We start from the raw sequence: 16910 nt of genomic DNA on the forward strand, positions 1-16910 counted from the left end.
GTCATATTATAGTATGTCGTCCAAAATCACTTAAAAAAGTCATAGTATAGTATGTCGTCCAAAATCACTTAAAAAAGTCAAAGTATAGTATGTCGTCCAAAATTAGTCAAAAAAGTCATAGTATAGTATGTCGTCCAAAATTAGTCAAAAAAGTCATAGTATTAGTATGTCGTCAAATCACCTATAAAAGTCATAGTATATAATGTCGTCAAATCACCTAAAAAAGTCATATTATAGTATGTCGTCCAAAATCAGTTAAAAAAAGTCATAGTATAGTATGTCGTCCAAAATTAGTCAAAAAAGTCATAGTATTAGTATGTCGTCAAATCACCTATAAAAGTCATAGTATATAATGTTGTCAAAAATCACCTAAAAAAGTCATAGTATAGTATGTCGTCCAAAATCAGTCAGAAAAGTCATAGTATAGTATGTCGTCCAAAATTTGACCAAAAAGTTAGAGTATAGTATGTCGTCAAAAACTGTCAAGTGTCAAAAAATAAGTATGCAGTTGGCCAGTAGGGGGCAGGTGATTGTGGTCACGTAAAAACCTTATTTATTCATTCATTTTATTTTATTTGAAGTTCAGGTGTTTTGAAGCATGATTGTATGAGGCACTGACACGGTTGTGAATATTAAATATGGTTAAAAAATAAATGTAATGTTTTAAAATCAGCATTCATGTGACTTGTTTTTCATCATCAATTAATTCATGTTCTTTTCATGTTTCATCTGCAGTTACTAAACAACCCCGCGGTTGCAGAACCCCACCTGCTGGACCGGATCAACCCCGTGGTTGCAGAACCCCACCTGCTGGACCGGATCATCCCCGTGGTTGCAGAACCCCACCTGCTGGACCGGATCATCCCCGTGGTTGCAGAACCCCACCTGCTGGACCGGATCAACCCTGCTGTTGCGAACCTGCCGGACCCGGATAGGACAGGTTCTGCAGTGGCGGGGTTGATCCAGTCCGGTGGGTGGGGTTTCGGAACCGCTGGGCTGATCTGGGCCGGCGGGTGTAGTTTCGGAACCGCGGGGTTGATCCGGTCCGGCGGGTGGGGTTTCGGAACCGCGGGGTTGATCCGGTCCGGCGGGTGGGGTTTCGGAACCGCGGGGTTGATCCGGTCCGGCGGGTGGGGTTTCGGAACCACGGGGTTGATCCGGTCCGGCGGGTGGGGTTTCGGAACCCCGGGGTTGATCCGGTCCGGCGGGTGGGGTTTCGGAACCGCGGGGTTGATCCGGTCCGGCGGGTGGGGTTGATCCGGTCCGGCGGGTGGGGTTTCTGAACCGCGGGGTTGATCCGGGCCGGCGGGTGGGGTTTCGGAACCGCGGGGTTGATCCGGGCCGGTGGGTGGTTCTGATCCGGTCCGCCAAAAAAAATAAAATAAAAATCCTCACTTTTTTCGGAGGGTCGTGACTCCACCGCATCCCGCCCTGTGGTTCTGGTTCCAGTATTGTTTCCTCGTCTGCCACTGTTGCACTCACAACCCCGCCCCTTGGTTGTGGTTCCTGCTCCTGTTCCAAGTCTGACACCATTTGCATTATACTCGCAACTCCGCCCCTTAGTTGTGTTTCTCAGTCTGACACCGTTTGTGCTGCATTCACAACTCTGCCCTCTTAGTTGTGATTTCAGGTCCGTGTTTGACACCATTTGCTCTGCACTCACAACTCCGCCATGTAGTTGTGAGTCCGAGTCTGCCGCCGTTTACCCTGTATTCAGGACTCTGCCCCGTGGTTGTGTGTCCAGTACCTGTTCCGCCACTGTTTGCGCTGCACTCACAACCTCCGCGGTTGTGGTACAGTACTTGCCCTCTTATGCACTTGGAATCGAACTCAGCACCCCGTGGACTCAACGACCGTTATCTTGGTCGTGAACACATCCACTGCTCCACAAGTTCCTGAGAGAGTTGGGTTTTTTCGTCTCCTTTGAATGTTCATTTTAGACGTTGCGCTTTAAAAATGTTTCATTCTTGTAAGACTCGAACCAACAACCTCAGAACTTGACAGCAGCGTTCTTATGAAGTGAGCTATCTGCTCACACAATTCTCTGGGTTTTCTTCGCGCATTTGACTGTTTTTATTGACTCTTGAGCCAAAAACAAAGATGATAGTGGGATTCGAACACATAACCTCAACAATACAAGTCATCTACTTATCAGACTGAGCTATTTGTCCTGAACTGTGAGTAAATGTCGTGACTTGTCTTTTACAAATCCGGATTTCAACCTATTAAATTTGACCTTCGAGTAGAAAAATTGTTTTTGTTGTTTAGTTGGTTGGTAAACATAACATGTGCTCTTGTCGGGAATCGAACCCCGCTCTCCCGCTTTCCAAGCGTGGTCAAAAACAAAGAGCTATACAGCAAGAATAGTTCTTTGTTTTTTTTGTGCCTTTGTCTTGTCTAAATATGGGTCCAAATGTTGTGATAAAGAAAATTTTATAATCCTACTTTCACTTCAAACTGAGAAAGCATCCGAGTAAATATATGGTTTGGTTGGAACTCAATACATGTGCTATTGGCGGGAATCGAACCCCACTCTCCTGCTCTCCAAGCGTGGGCAACAAGAAAGAGCTATTCAACTTAACTTTCAATTGATAAGGTTCAGAGGTCATGTATGGTTTTGGAACAGAACCTGCCATCTGCTGGACCGGAACAACCCCGCGGTTGTAGAACCTTCATTGCCACCTTTCAGACTCTAATAATGATGAGACTGTTCCAGTCCGGCAGGGTTGGTTCCACAACCGTGGAGTTGTTCTGGTCCGACAGGTTCTCTTTCACAACTGAACTGAAAAAGACCGGTTCCTCAGTTATTGAATGATTTACTTAAACAAATGAGGAAGGGAATTGAACCTGTGTCCTCGGGAACTCAAAGCAGATCTCTAACTCAGAGAGCTATTTTCTTAGTTCTTATCAAGTTCTAGATTTTCTGTTTACTTTCAATCTTCACTTTGGATGATGAACTTTAAAAATGTCTTGTTCTTTATAAGAATTGAACCTATGATCTCAGAACTTGACAGCAGCTTTCTTAGCCAATGAGCTATTTGCTGTTGCTGTTTGTGAATTTTCTTTGAGCTTTTGACCGTTTCAATTAAATGTTGAATTAACAAAACATCACAGTGAGATTTGAACTCACAACCTTTAACATAAAAGTCTCATTTTTAGAGCAGGAGCTATTCATGCTGTGATAAATGTTCTTGGTAATTTTAACTTGTCTGGTCTTAAGTTGTGTGCATTATTGTATGACTCAAACTTAAACACATAAGGAAGGGAATTGAACCTGTGTCCTCAGGAACACAAAGCATATGTCTAAGTAAGTGAGCTATTTGCTCAATTGTTGCTACTCTCTTGACTTTCCGTCTACTTTTAATTTTCACTTTGGATGTTGAACTTTAAAAATGTCTTGTTGTTAATGAGAATCGAACCTATGACCTCCGAATTTGACAACAGCGTTCTTATCCACTGAACTATCTGCTGTTACTGTTCATAAGTTTTCTTTGAGCTTTTGACTGTTTCAATTCAATGTTGCGCTAACAAGATACCAATATGAGATTTGAACTCACAACCTTTTACACATAAGCCTCATTCTTATAGAAGGACTTGACAGCAGCATTCATACCAAGCGAGTCACCTGCTCTTAGAGGTGCTGATGTTTTCTTGGAGGTTTTGACTGTTAACATTGAATCTTGATCTAAAAAATAACTTCAATTAATGACAGGATTTGATCCAACAACCTCAGCAATACAAGTCTGACTCTTACAGCATGAGCCGTACAACGAGTCGTTCTTAGTGTTTTTAAGTTCTTTTTCGGTCTGAAGTTTTAAAACTTTGAAAAGTTTACTTCATTGCGAGATTTGAACTTACAACCTCAGAAAGGAAAGTCTTCTTCTGATCAACTGAGCTATTTGTCTCGTTGAATTTCTTGGCGTACTTAATCTGGGTCAGAGTCTAATTGAATGACCTGTTTGCAGCATTTCATCGAGCTTTAGATGGTTTGCACTTTTAAAATGAACTTATATTATATTCTAAGATGAAGGATTTGAACCTACTAATTTCAACCTTTAAGTCAATTTGACAAAGAGCTTGTGCTTTTCAGGAATTGAACCCACGTCTTCAGCTCTATGAGTCGGCGTCAAACACAAAGAGCTACACAACCTGAAGTCTGTGTGTTTTTCTTGTTGACATATCACTGATATGTCAGTGTATAATATTATTATCTTAATTATTATTATAATGACTGTCCATGTGTGTTTGGTGCCTTCATCATGAAGTCTGTGAGCGGCGCAGGGAACGCTGCTGCTCTCCACATTCCCAACATTCCCATGTAGCTCTTGACCTCTGCCAGCTTCAAATTATTAACATTCCCATATGGGCTCAAATCCCCTGATCACTGCTCAGAGCTTCATTTCTCATCTCTGTTTCCCCCCCAAGTGTTTTTCACATTATTGTACATTAAAAAATGGGACACAGCAGATAAAAAAATTGATTCTACGTGTGTTTTTGTGCCACTGAGCCTTCTGAATTATTCCCTTTTTAATTGAAAAGCTGCAGCAACTTGACTCAGTGAGCGCGTCAGGTCAACAGAGGGCAGTAGTTTACCTCTGTGCTGTGAAAACACTAACTTGACTGTGTGCTGCTGCTGCTGTTTGTGTGTGTGTGTGTGTGTGTGTGTGTGTGTGTGTGTGTGTGTGTGTGCAGCGGCTGACAGCACACACAGCCAAGTGCACAATGGGTTATGAATGAGCTCCCATTCATCACACTTAATCAGCGGGACAAACCCATTAACTGTCAAGGCCGAGGACGAGTTTGTCCAGAAGAGTGACGGATCGCCGGATCATCGGTCAGACGCGCGCATCGTCAGGTGGAAACAGAGTTTCACATGAGCTCATTGTTTACCAGGGTCAGACTTAAAGCAGATACGCGCCAGTAAATACTCTGGGTTTTTATTTACAGAACACAACATGTTGGAAACGTTTAAATAGGCAAGTATTTTTAGAAATCTGCACAAGGCTGTGCTTATATTTACTTATTCACATACTGCGTATGTGACGACGTGATCGAGTGAGCTAGAAATATCCATCGTGTTTGTCCGACACAATCAAAGCCATCTTTTATTCTCACTTTCATAATAATCTGGGTTATCTCGTAGCCAAACCAAACGGAGTCCCCCTCTGCCAACATACACCTAATCCTAACCCCACTGTGAGAAACCCCCTGAATTCACAGGACGGTTCAAAAATAGAGAGAGAGAGGCGAGGTCAAAGGTCAAATCGACAGAGGGATTTAAGGCCTTATCATTATCACGGAACGGCAGAGCGGAGCGGAGCTCTGCAGCCATGAGAAAGTAGCCTCTGTGTCTGCAGAGCTGCAGGGTTAGGGTTAGACGAGGAAGCCTGAGCGTAACAGACACACTCACGTGTTCTCGGAACGTTTATCACTGTTAAGGTTTTATTACAACAGTGTACTGTTGGAATAAAATGGTAATAATAAATGTGTAATTTAGAGGTAATATTATGCCAATACCATTGTATTTCTAATGCAATCCTCAGTATAGTTATAAGGAGATAATATCGCAGTAAATGCATCTTATTTCTAGTAATATCCATTACTATGAGAATTCACTTAAATTTAATTCAACATACATAACTGACGCAAGGAAAATTAATTAAATGTACATACGGGGAGAAAAATATATGTTATCAACTAAACTCAGTGGAAAGAGCCGCAAACAGCGTAAAAGGGAAGATAATCCGGAATTTTTATGGAATAATTTGTTGGCAAAATGTGAATTTGCCTTTTTTTTTTAAATCAACCTTTTAAGGCAGTTTTTACAGCATAACATATTACTTTTCCTCCCTGATGACGTTGAAATGTGAATATTACAGCAGCCGCTTCATTATCACCCTGTGAGTGTAAATTCACTACTGTACACAAAGTTATTACAGACACTTAAGCTTCCAGAAGAAGAGAGAGTTTAGAGGATTTATTTAAATATTTTTAAAAAATCAGGATTTTTTTTTGAAGTGAAGTTTGACCTTTAGGCCTCAATTAAAAGCAGATATTTGGTATAAAATAGGAGGCTTTCAGGAGATAGAAAGAGAACATTCACATGAAACTCTGAAAAACATCACTTATTAAACACATTTTAACTTCTTAATGTCGCTTGTTAATAACAAAATGGTGAAGTAGAATTTTTGAGAAACATTATTTTTTAATTAAATCTCTCTTATAAATAAAAAACACGGCATGTTTTAATCCTCTTTAGAATTTAAAAAAAAAAAACGGCCCCGCGTGTTTAATCCCGGTTATTAATCTGTGTTAAAAGTCACTTTTCTTTTCTACGACAGCGTAAAATGTGAAGCCACAACAGAGGCGAGTCTGTTCGTCCGCGTCTTAACTCCACGAATCACTTAAAGAAAAACCGCACGTGTTAAAAATGTTCGGACACGATGCGTCAAAACAAGTTTTTTAATTCTAAAAAAAAAATTAACAGACGTCGTTTTAATATTTAAACAGAGATAATCTAGTGATACGTAAAATAAACGCTGAAAATGAGAAAACACACTTTTGGGAAAAAAAATGACAGTAAATAAATAAATATTAAAGCTGAATTTGGACACTAGCGTTAAAATAATTCTATATTTTTGATGATTCGTTAATTTCAGGTTAAACAGAAACAGATTTAATTATATATATACTATGTTTTTAAAATTAATTTATGAAATTATATTAAATGAATATATTACTGTGTATCGGTCACAACAAAGAAAAGTTAAAATAGTAATAACACGCAGTAATATAGCGTGATATTTGAAAACGAAAATTGAATTAATCCTTGTATTATTAGTTTGAGTATTGTTAGTATTATTATTATTATTTTATGATAATAATAATAATAATAATAATAATGATTATGATTATTATGAAAGTCCAGCTCGTTTTATTTGAAGAGGTTTTACCTCATTATTGTTCTAATACTTCAGTCTCTGGGGAAAAAGAAAGATTAAGTAAAATTGGTGAATGGTGAATAAAAAATATTATCAACGGTGATAACATATAAACGTATTATTATAATAATAATAACAATAATAATAATAATAATAATAATAAACCCTTCTTTTCAATGTGGTCAGGAAAGGCAACAACAAAGACATGGGAAATATTACTTTTGAAAATATCTCAGAATAGTAAAACAATAAAAATAAAATAAAACAAACACACACACACACGCTTGAGATCAGAGTTAAAAATGACATGAAAATATAAAGAAACTTCGTCAAGATTCTTCTTAAACATATTTAATATTTTAACCAACATCGAAAATAATCACCAGAAAAACGAGAATAATGAAGTTTCACAGCATTATTTATTTTTTCCATTTTTCTTTTCTAAGGGATGACAGGACAGAGAGATTTTCCGGTGGGAAAAAAAACAAAAACTTACGAGGCCACAAAAACAAGGAAGATAAGAAAAGAGTGAGAAATTATCACAAGTGATCATGTGACAGCAGCAGAGGAGGAAAACCTGATCTGAAGGACACGGATCCATTTCCCTGCTTCAGACCACTGTCTCCACGAGAGCAGCCGGACACACGTCAATCATCCCGGAACCTCCCACCGCGCGAGCCTGTGTGTGTGTGTGTGTGTGTGCGCGTGAACATTACACTCAGGTGTAAACATCTATCAATGCTGAGGGGGAAAAACATTGTTTGTTTTTTATTTAAAAAAAAAGGAAAATTATCATCATTTTTCATTTACTGAGCTGCGACTGAAATTGTTTAAAATAATAAATAAATTTTTAACTATTCTTTTCTATTTATTATCTTAATATTTAATATTGTTCTACGTTAGATGTTAAAATGCATGTTTTATTATCGTTTACATTTACGTTTGATTAAAGTCTCTGCTGCTGAAATATAATATCCCACTGTATCTCATCTTAACTTATTTAAAATATAATACATATACTTAAATATATAATATAATAATTCCATTAATAACCAGAAAAAAAACACAATTAATCATCAAATGGATCCATAAGTTAGTGTGTGAAGGGATTAAATCACAATATATATACATGTATATAAATACATGTATATACACACACATATATATATATATATATATATATATAAATCATTTAGAATCTGAATTTGCAGCGTTCATTGTCGAGTATTATATTATTATTATTATTATTATTATTATTATTATTATTATCATTGTTGATAATTATACAGGTCATATTAATACCCACAGTAGGGAGAGGACACTTTTCTGAAATGGGAGGTTCCAGTGTTTTATCATGACATGGAAAAACAAAAATAAGAACGTAAAAGATCACACACTCTGCAGTGTTACCTCCAAACACACACACACACACACACACACACACACACACACACACACACACACACACACACACACACACACACAAGGCATCCTCTAACCCCTTACCTTATCTTAACCACCACAGCTTAACGCCTAACCCGAGCCCTTAACCTAACCCTAACACTAAAACCAGGTCTTAACCCTAAAAAAAAGGCCTCTCTCCGTACGGTTTATATGTATTTTTGTATAGTTTGGTCCTCACAAAGCAGCAAACACAAGCACACACACACACACACACACAGTGTGCAGCAGATGTGAGGTCAGATTCTTACCTCGGCCTCGGCTTCATTACAACATTAGTTAATTAGTTATCAGTAAAAAAGAGAAGGGTTTGTGATTCAGCTCCAAAAAAGCACAGATTGAAAGATTTTAGTCATGATTTCTGGTTTGGACTGTGTTTGTATTTATGTATTAGACGATATAGTGTTTATATAAAGTTCCTTAATCTGCGATATAAAGTGAAAAAGGTGTGGAGGACACAACTGACTAATGTTAACAGGAAGAAAATAACATAATGTGTCCTCAAAGTCATTATATTCTGCATAAATAATAATAATAATGATGTCAAAATTGGCAAAAAACCTATTTGATCATGTCATAATTTCAGTACTTGTGTGTTCTAAGTTTGTGTCCAATTATAATAATAATCATCATCATCATCATCATCATCATTATTATTATTGACAGTTTACAAAATAAAGTCTCTTTTTTAGATAGAAATATTAGATCAAATATGACTTTAATGTGACTTGATCATTTGTGATGATGTCACTGATGTTTAACTGGTGTTTTTTATCCGTTTATCCTGTTTTCTTTAAACATTAGTTTTGTCAAAACAAAATTACTGTAAAAAAAAAATAAAAATATTAGATGAGGAGATAAGGGATTATGAGATTAAACATTTTCTCCTGAAAGAACAGCAGTCAATCTTATGACAATTTAAATTCTCTTTAATCCTTTTCAGTTCTCCTGGTAATAAACCTGGTCCTAATGAGACAGAAGTGCTGCAGTCACGCTATAAAACATTGCATTGTGGTTATTTACAGGTTAAAGGTCAGGATTAGACATGAACTGGTTACAGTTCAGGTAAAAGATGATGCTTAGTTTAGGCCCTGACTAATCAAATGGTGGCCCGTGGACCACATGTGGCCCATAGACAAAGTCTCAGTGGCCCAGCAGAGAAACTAATGCAGCTTAATATGATGTTATGTTATTATTTACAGCTCTTTTATTACTTTTATGTCATTCTTTAACGGCCTTTCGTGCACTTGTGCTGGTTTAGATTTGACGAGAGAACACCCTGCTTTATTTCAGTGGAGAACTCCCAACTGAAGAAAGAAAGAAAGCTCCCTCCCCCACCCTGAAAAAGGAAAATGTAATGAAGTCTTGAAGCGCTTACGGCCTCCACGGCGTACAATCAGGACAAATTTGTGGGAGCAGAAAGCATCGGAGCTGCCAGAGCTCAGGTTCCTGTTTTATTGGGGGATAAAAGTTGCCACTGACATAGAAGAGGAGGAGGAAGAGGAGGAGGAGGAGGAGGAGGGGGAGGGGGAGGAGGAGGGAAACACCGAGTGTGGCTTGGCCGCGAACTAATTGGCTGCATTAGCATCATCCTCATCATCATCATCATCATCAGTGCTGTGTGCACCCTGGCCCCGCCCACTCTGGCTCATGTGATTTGATTGGCTGTGTCAACATTCCACTGCACTTTAAAAAAAGGTAAAGGATTTCTTCTCTTTTTTTTCTTCACTTTTTTGCTCTATGTCTTTTCTGCTTATTCAGGGTTCCTTTTATTCCTAGGGTCTAAAAATGTGTGTGTGTGTGTGTGTGTGTGTGTGTGTGTGTGTGTGTGTGTGTGTGTGTGTGTGTGTGTGTGTGTGTGTGTGTGTGTGTGTGTGTGTTGCCTGCAGCACTTATTAGTGAACAATGGGTTTGAGGTTCTAAAATGGCAGCTTAATACAGTGAAGTAATTTGTTCTTCTTGGCTTGTACCACACACACACACACACACACACACACACACACACACACACACACAGGTAAATACACTCACACCTATCTACTCCCCTCTTCCTCGCGAACCCTACACTCTCTCACACACACACACACACACACACACAAAATAAAAGAGCAAGAAGCTTTGTGCATCATCTTTTTCTGGAGCCCAGCCATCTTTAATCCCTGTGCAGGGATTTAGGTGAGGGGGGGGGGGGGGGGGGGGGTGAGGGGAGGCTGGGTGAGGGGGGTCCAGGGTGAGGTGCCTCCCTGGGGGGCTCTCAAACCAGGAGCAGGGGCCTAATTGGGAGCCAACATGCAGCCACAGTTCTTTTTTTTTTCTTTCTAAGCTGCACATGCAGCCACAGAACATCTGCTCCTGCATCAGCACAAGGAGAAGCTACGCTTTTCAGCGAGGGGCTGCAGCGCTCTGCAGTTTAGTTTACACAGCGACATCGGCCATGTTTCCATGCACAGATTAGAACTGGAGAGTGCATCAGGAAGGCATGTGTAATTCTAGGAGCTAACTGGGCTAAAAATGAGGTAAAGGAATAAAAACAGCAAATAAGTTTAATAAAAAGAGCCCAGGTGCGAGCAGGAAGTAGATTAATTAAACGTGTTGACCTCCACTACACTAGGTGGCGATATGCTCCTTTCAGCTTGTCCATTGCAAGTCTCCCTACATGCATTCACTTGCAAAAATATGACATTATTTCAGCTGATAAATTAAACAAAACGTACTCACCACATCAGTCCAAAGACGTCTTCGCCTGCAGGACGTCACCGTGGATTTGCTGATGTCGTCGTCTTCTTCTTCTGTTAAGTTCAGAGAACAAACATGGATGAACAAAGTCATTCATCCAACTCCAAATATGAGGCTCTTTGGCTTCTAACCCAGAGTGATTTGTTTCTCATGAGTTGTAGCTTATTTTCTTATTTATCTTCTGTATTATTGTTTTTAAATGCTTCTTTTATTGGCGTCTATAAGCCCTCATTAAAATAAAGAAATGAAGGAGGTCAGGACGTGGGATCTTCCAGATCAGATATTTTCATATCCTTCACCACGTTTGGCAGAGCTGGCTCACACTTTATATTACATGTGTACAATATTTGCACATTTGTGCGATTAAAATAGTCCTGTTTTACCACTTTTACCACTGCTTTAGGAGATAACATCTGACAGTAGCATATTATCTGGCTGTCAAAGTCAAACATTACACATTAAAACTAAACCCACTGTTGGCTTTTCTGCCTGTGTCTCATTTGGCCGACGGTTAAGACTTAAGAGTTTTTTTTAGAAATGTTTAGAGTACAAACCCTAACCCACGGCACGGATTAATGCGCGAGTGCATCATTAGTGGAACTTTAACTGGATCATTAACAGCCACAGAATCAACCAAAGACGGTAAAAAATGGGAGTTTAATAACGACAACTATTGGAAATCTGCTGTTTTTTTACTTACTTTACGCTCTGCTCATCACATGTAACCTGATTTCATAACCTGTGTGTGTGTGTGTGTGTGTGTGTGTGTGTGTGTGTGTGTGTGTGTGTGTGTGTGTGTGTGTGTGTGTGTGTGTGTGTGTGTGACAGATGGTGTGACGGACATCAGCATGACTCAGCATCCACCCATTAAAGGATTAGATGGTTTTTTTCTGCTGCTGCTCAGATCAAAGTCTCAGAGTCTCTCGTCTGCTGCCGCCGCCTCAAACGCCCTCAGATTTATCGCCTGTGCAAAAAAATATCAAGGAAAAAAAGAAGAAAAATCACTTTTCAATCATTAAAAACATGACCGACACTGATATAGAGACGCTGATAACGTCCGCTCGTCCACACAATATTTAGATTTAAATACCTCACTGCAGTTTTTCTTACATTTATTGTGATATAAGTCAAGTTTCCACAGCGTCTAAGACACACCCCCTACACTGCCCTCTTTTAAAACCCATTTTTACTACTATTTTTATTGTTTATTTGTGTTGTCTTTATACTTCCTAGTCTTTTATTGTTTGTTCTTAGGCCTCACATTTTTATATTTTACTTGTTTTATTGATCTCTGACGTACAGTGTTTTGTTTCAGCTGCTTTATCAATAAAGTTGGATTGAATTGGAGTGGGAAGTTTCACTTTTACAGTATTTACCTCAAATATGAACACTAAAAATATTCTGCACATTATTTTTAACACTTAAATGTACATTAGATGTATAATGTATAATATATTAAGTTAAACACAAGTATTTGAGGTTAAATTACTGATTAAAAACACTGTTTATATACGTATTTAACAAAAAAAAGATAAACACTTTATTGTAAATTCTTGTTTTAAAATATATTTATTTAACATCTTAGTGTAAGCTGTGAGTCGGAGGAGCTGTAAGAAAAGTTAATTCCTCCCCGAGGGGATCAATAAATAACGTATTTGCGATTCAGATTTAGCTAACAGCTAATTTGCCGCACAAAGACGACGATGAAAACTTTAATCGAACCTCTTTTAATACGTTCACGCATGTTATTTTACGCCTGCAATAATCTGTGTGTGTGTGTGTGTGGCACATATTTCCAGAGTTAAAGGAAAGTGGGTTTTAATTCCTGTGACAGAAGAAGACGAAGAAGAAGAAAAGAAAACAGAGGTTTGGATAAGAGTCAGGTCGAGAGAGAGAGAGGGAGTGTAGAATGAGTCAGTGAGATTATACGGGGGAGGAAGGATGGGAGATGGAAGTCTGTAATTGGCTGCCCAGAGAGGATTAACCTGTCTGCCTCCAGCCTCTCCCTTGCACCTTAAACAATATAGACTCTGCGTTACCGCGGCAACCACCACCTCCGTCTTTAACCCCTCCTCCTCCTCCTCCTCCTCCCTGCAGCCATGACAACTCATCACTTATCATCCCCTCCACGTCTTCATCTCAGCTCTGCCCTTTACGTCTTCTTCTACTTCCTGAAACGCAAATGATGTGATCACGTGACTCCGTCTGCACGCAACATTAGCATCAATTTCCTGAATCCATCAGCGTTGACGCTATAATTAAAAGTCATCTCACATCCCCACCCCTCCCCCCTTTCCTTTAAGCTCAGGGATTTAAACCCTCAGCTCTGAGGATTCATATACGCCACACACAGAGGACACGTGAATGATTCTCACACACACACACACACACACACACACACACAGACACACACACAGCCTCAGATGTAGCCGTGAGGCAGGCAGGAACTAGTTTGTGTGAGAAATCAAAGCGAGACACACACACACACACACAAAGACAAGAGAGCGGAGGTTTTCTCTGCAAAAGTTCCCACCACGTCGCTGTGTGACAAACACACAAAAGGGACAGGAAATAACACACACACAGACACACACACACACCTTGGTGCTGTATTCTGTCTGTACAAACACTCACGATGAGAAACACTGAGATTAATGTGTGAAGTGTTTGTTCAGCAACAATAAGTGCAGAATAAACTCATGCTCAGACTCAGACACTGGATCATTTGTTACATGAATGAAGGCAAAAAAAAAACACACACACAACAGTGAGTTTGTGTGAAAATATTCCTGACGACGATAAAGAACAAAGAGTTTGTTTCATTTGGACTGAGATTTCCTGATGAACTTGATTACAAGCAGAGGTGAAGAGTGATGAATTAAGTTTACTCGCTTTACTTTTAAAATATGCTATTTTATTTTTACTTCAGTAAGTTTGTTTGGACGTTACTTCACTACGTTTTAAATCAAATCTGTTGAAAGTAAAAATGTTGTAAATGTTGTAGATGTTGTAAAAATTCACGCATTGGAAAATGGCAGTGAGGACAGGTGAATGACGAGGACAGGTGAACAATGAGGACATGAGGACAGGTGAATGATGATGAGGAGAGGTGAACCTAGATGAGGACAGGTGAATGAAGAGGACATGAAGACAGGTGAACGATGATGAGAACAGGTGAATGAAGAGGACATGAAGACAGGTGAACGATGATGAAGACAGGTGAACGATGATGAGGACAGGTGAATGAAGAGGACATGAAGACAGGTGAACGATGATGAGGACAGGTGAATGAAGAGGACATGAAGACAGGTGAACGATGATGAGAACAGGTGAATGAAGAGGACATGAAGACAGGTGAACGATGATGAAGACAGGTGAACGATGATGAGGACAGGTGAATGAAGAGGACATGAAGACAGGTGAACGATGATGAGGACAGGTGAACGATGATGAGGACAGGTGAATGAAGAGGACATGAAGACAGGTGAACAATGAGGACAGTGAATCATGATGTGGACAGGTGAACAATGACGAGGAACATTAGAACAGTGAATCATGATGAGGACATGAGGACAGGTGAACAATGATTAGGACAGGTGAATGAGGACAGGTGAATGATGATAAGGAGCGGTGAATGGGGATGAAGACAGGTGAACGATGATGAGGACAGGTGAATGAAGAGGACATGAAGACAGGTGAATGATGATGAGGACAGATGAACGACGATGAGGACAGGTGAACGACAATGATGACAGGTGAACGATGATGAGGACAGGTGAATGAAGAGGACATGAAGACAGGTGAACGATGATGAGGACAGTTGAACGATGATGAGGACAGGTGAATGAGGACAGGTGAATTGGTGTTAATGAAGGTCCCTGAGTGAGTGACATGTGTGACCTTTGACCTTTGTTGACTGACTCATATTATTTTGTCAGCACTTAAATTTGTAAAGTTTTTGCCTTTAAATTAAGATTTAGATTTGTGTTCCCTTGTCCTTTTATACACGACACAAGAATGTTATTAAAGTCACTAAGTAACTTATACTTGTGCTTAAGTAAAAATATTACTTTTACTTGAGTATTAATTTCATTAGCGTTCAGCTTTTCCAGCTCTCATGTTTTGGTGAAATAAATGCACGGTCACATGACTCTCATTTGTTTTCCCTTTTGTGTTAAAACAGAAGCAGCTCCAGCTTCACAACAACCCACCCATGAACGTCATGACTGATGCTGGCTCAGCTACAGAGGCTGCTGATCATCCATGAAAGTCGGGTTTAAACTACCATAAACTCAGAGTCAGCGTTTTTGTCTTTTAATGTTTTTTTGCTGAGTCAGATTTCGCTCGGCGAAAACGCGTCGAGGACGTCGTCGGAGCTGCAGCAGACCTGCTTAAAAGAAAACACGCCGTTTGTTGTCAAAGGACGTGATGACGCGTACCGACGCCATGTGATTTTAGCAAAGACTCAAGTCATTCTTCATCCTGTGAGTGACGAGCGTGTGATTTCATTAAGTTTAGCTTTTTAAATTTAGCTTTTAGATTCTAATGTCGTTTGTAAAGACACAGTTATTGGAATTCCACCAAACAAACGTCCATTAAAAAGGTCAAATATTATAAATAACCTCCTCCCGCGCACAAAGACGAGGCTCACGTGTTGTGCAAACGTTTCATTTTATATTATTATTATTACAGTCGCGAGCAAAACAAAGTGGAAACAACAAAGAATAGAAATCAAAAAGTGATGCTGACGCTGTTACGGAGGCCGGGATTAGACTTTTTAAACAACATCTGTCTTCTCTTTGCCTCCTCACTCTCTCTGATGAGACACACAAACCCGAATGTTGTCAGATCATAAGCCATGATATTCCAGGACAGAGATTACAAATTAGCCAGTATGTGTGTGTGTGTGTGAGCAGCTGCAGTTTTGTGTTTTCTGTGATTCCTGGAAAGAGTTGTGTTGCAAAATTAATTAATTTTTTGAAGCCAGGTGAGTCAAGTCGGACTTTAATGAACAATAATAATAAGTTTATTATTCTCATATTCATTCATAGGAAGAGAAAGAACACACCATAAAATGTATAAATGACTAAATAAATAAACGAGACAGAGATATAACATCCTGGTGAGGCATTAACTATATTAAAAGTAACACATTATTGTTTTATTTTGCATGTCTGATTAACTTTGTGTTGTTTCCTTATATTTTATATTATATATATGACAATAACCTCGTGCTGTGATCATTTACACATGAAATATAAAGCTTCAAAATCGTTCAGTTTAGGTTATAATATAGATAATTAAGGATTAAGGAGGAACTAAGCTACAGGCTTAAAACAACCAAAACATGCTTCTCACATTACATCTCTTTAGCCACTATCCAATAATTGCCTCTGTGCAGTCAAAAACATTAGTTTAAATATTAAATAATGTTTCCAATCCAAGTCCTTGAGTTTACAGAATATATTAAAATAAAAAATCATGGATGTATATGATAGTGGACGTGTTTATTGGAAAAAACACTATTAGAGGGAGTAAAATAAGCGACTTAAACCATGTAAGAACTAAATATATTATTCTAATATTAATATAAGGGTAAGAAGGATGATAACAGCAGGACAATAAATAAGTGGATGAATAAAAACTGTGCTCAGGCCAAACCAAACCATCAATCACGCCGTCAAACAGCCGACACAGCGAGCAGAGAGCAGAGCGCTGTGTGGAGGAGGAGGAGGAGGAGGAGGTAACCGCAGCAGCAGAGAGGCCACACCT

The sequence above is a fragment of the Microchirus variegatus genome (assembly GCF_963457635.1).
Source record: "Microchirus variegatus genome assembly, chromosome: 2".
Taxonomy (NCBI): domain Eukaryota; kingdom Metazoa; phylum Chordata; class Actinopteri; order Pleuronectiformes; family Soleidae; genus Microchirus; species Microchirus variegatus.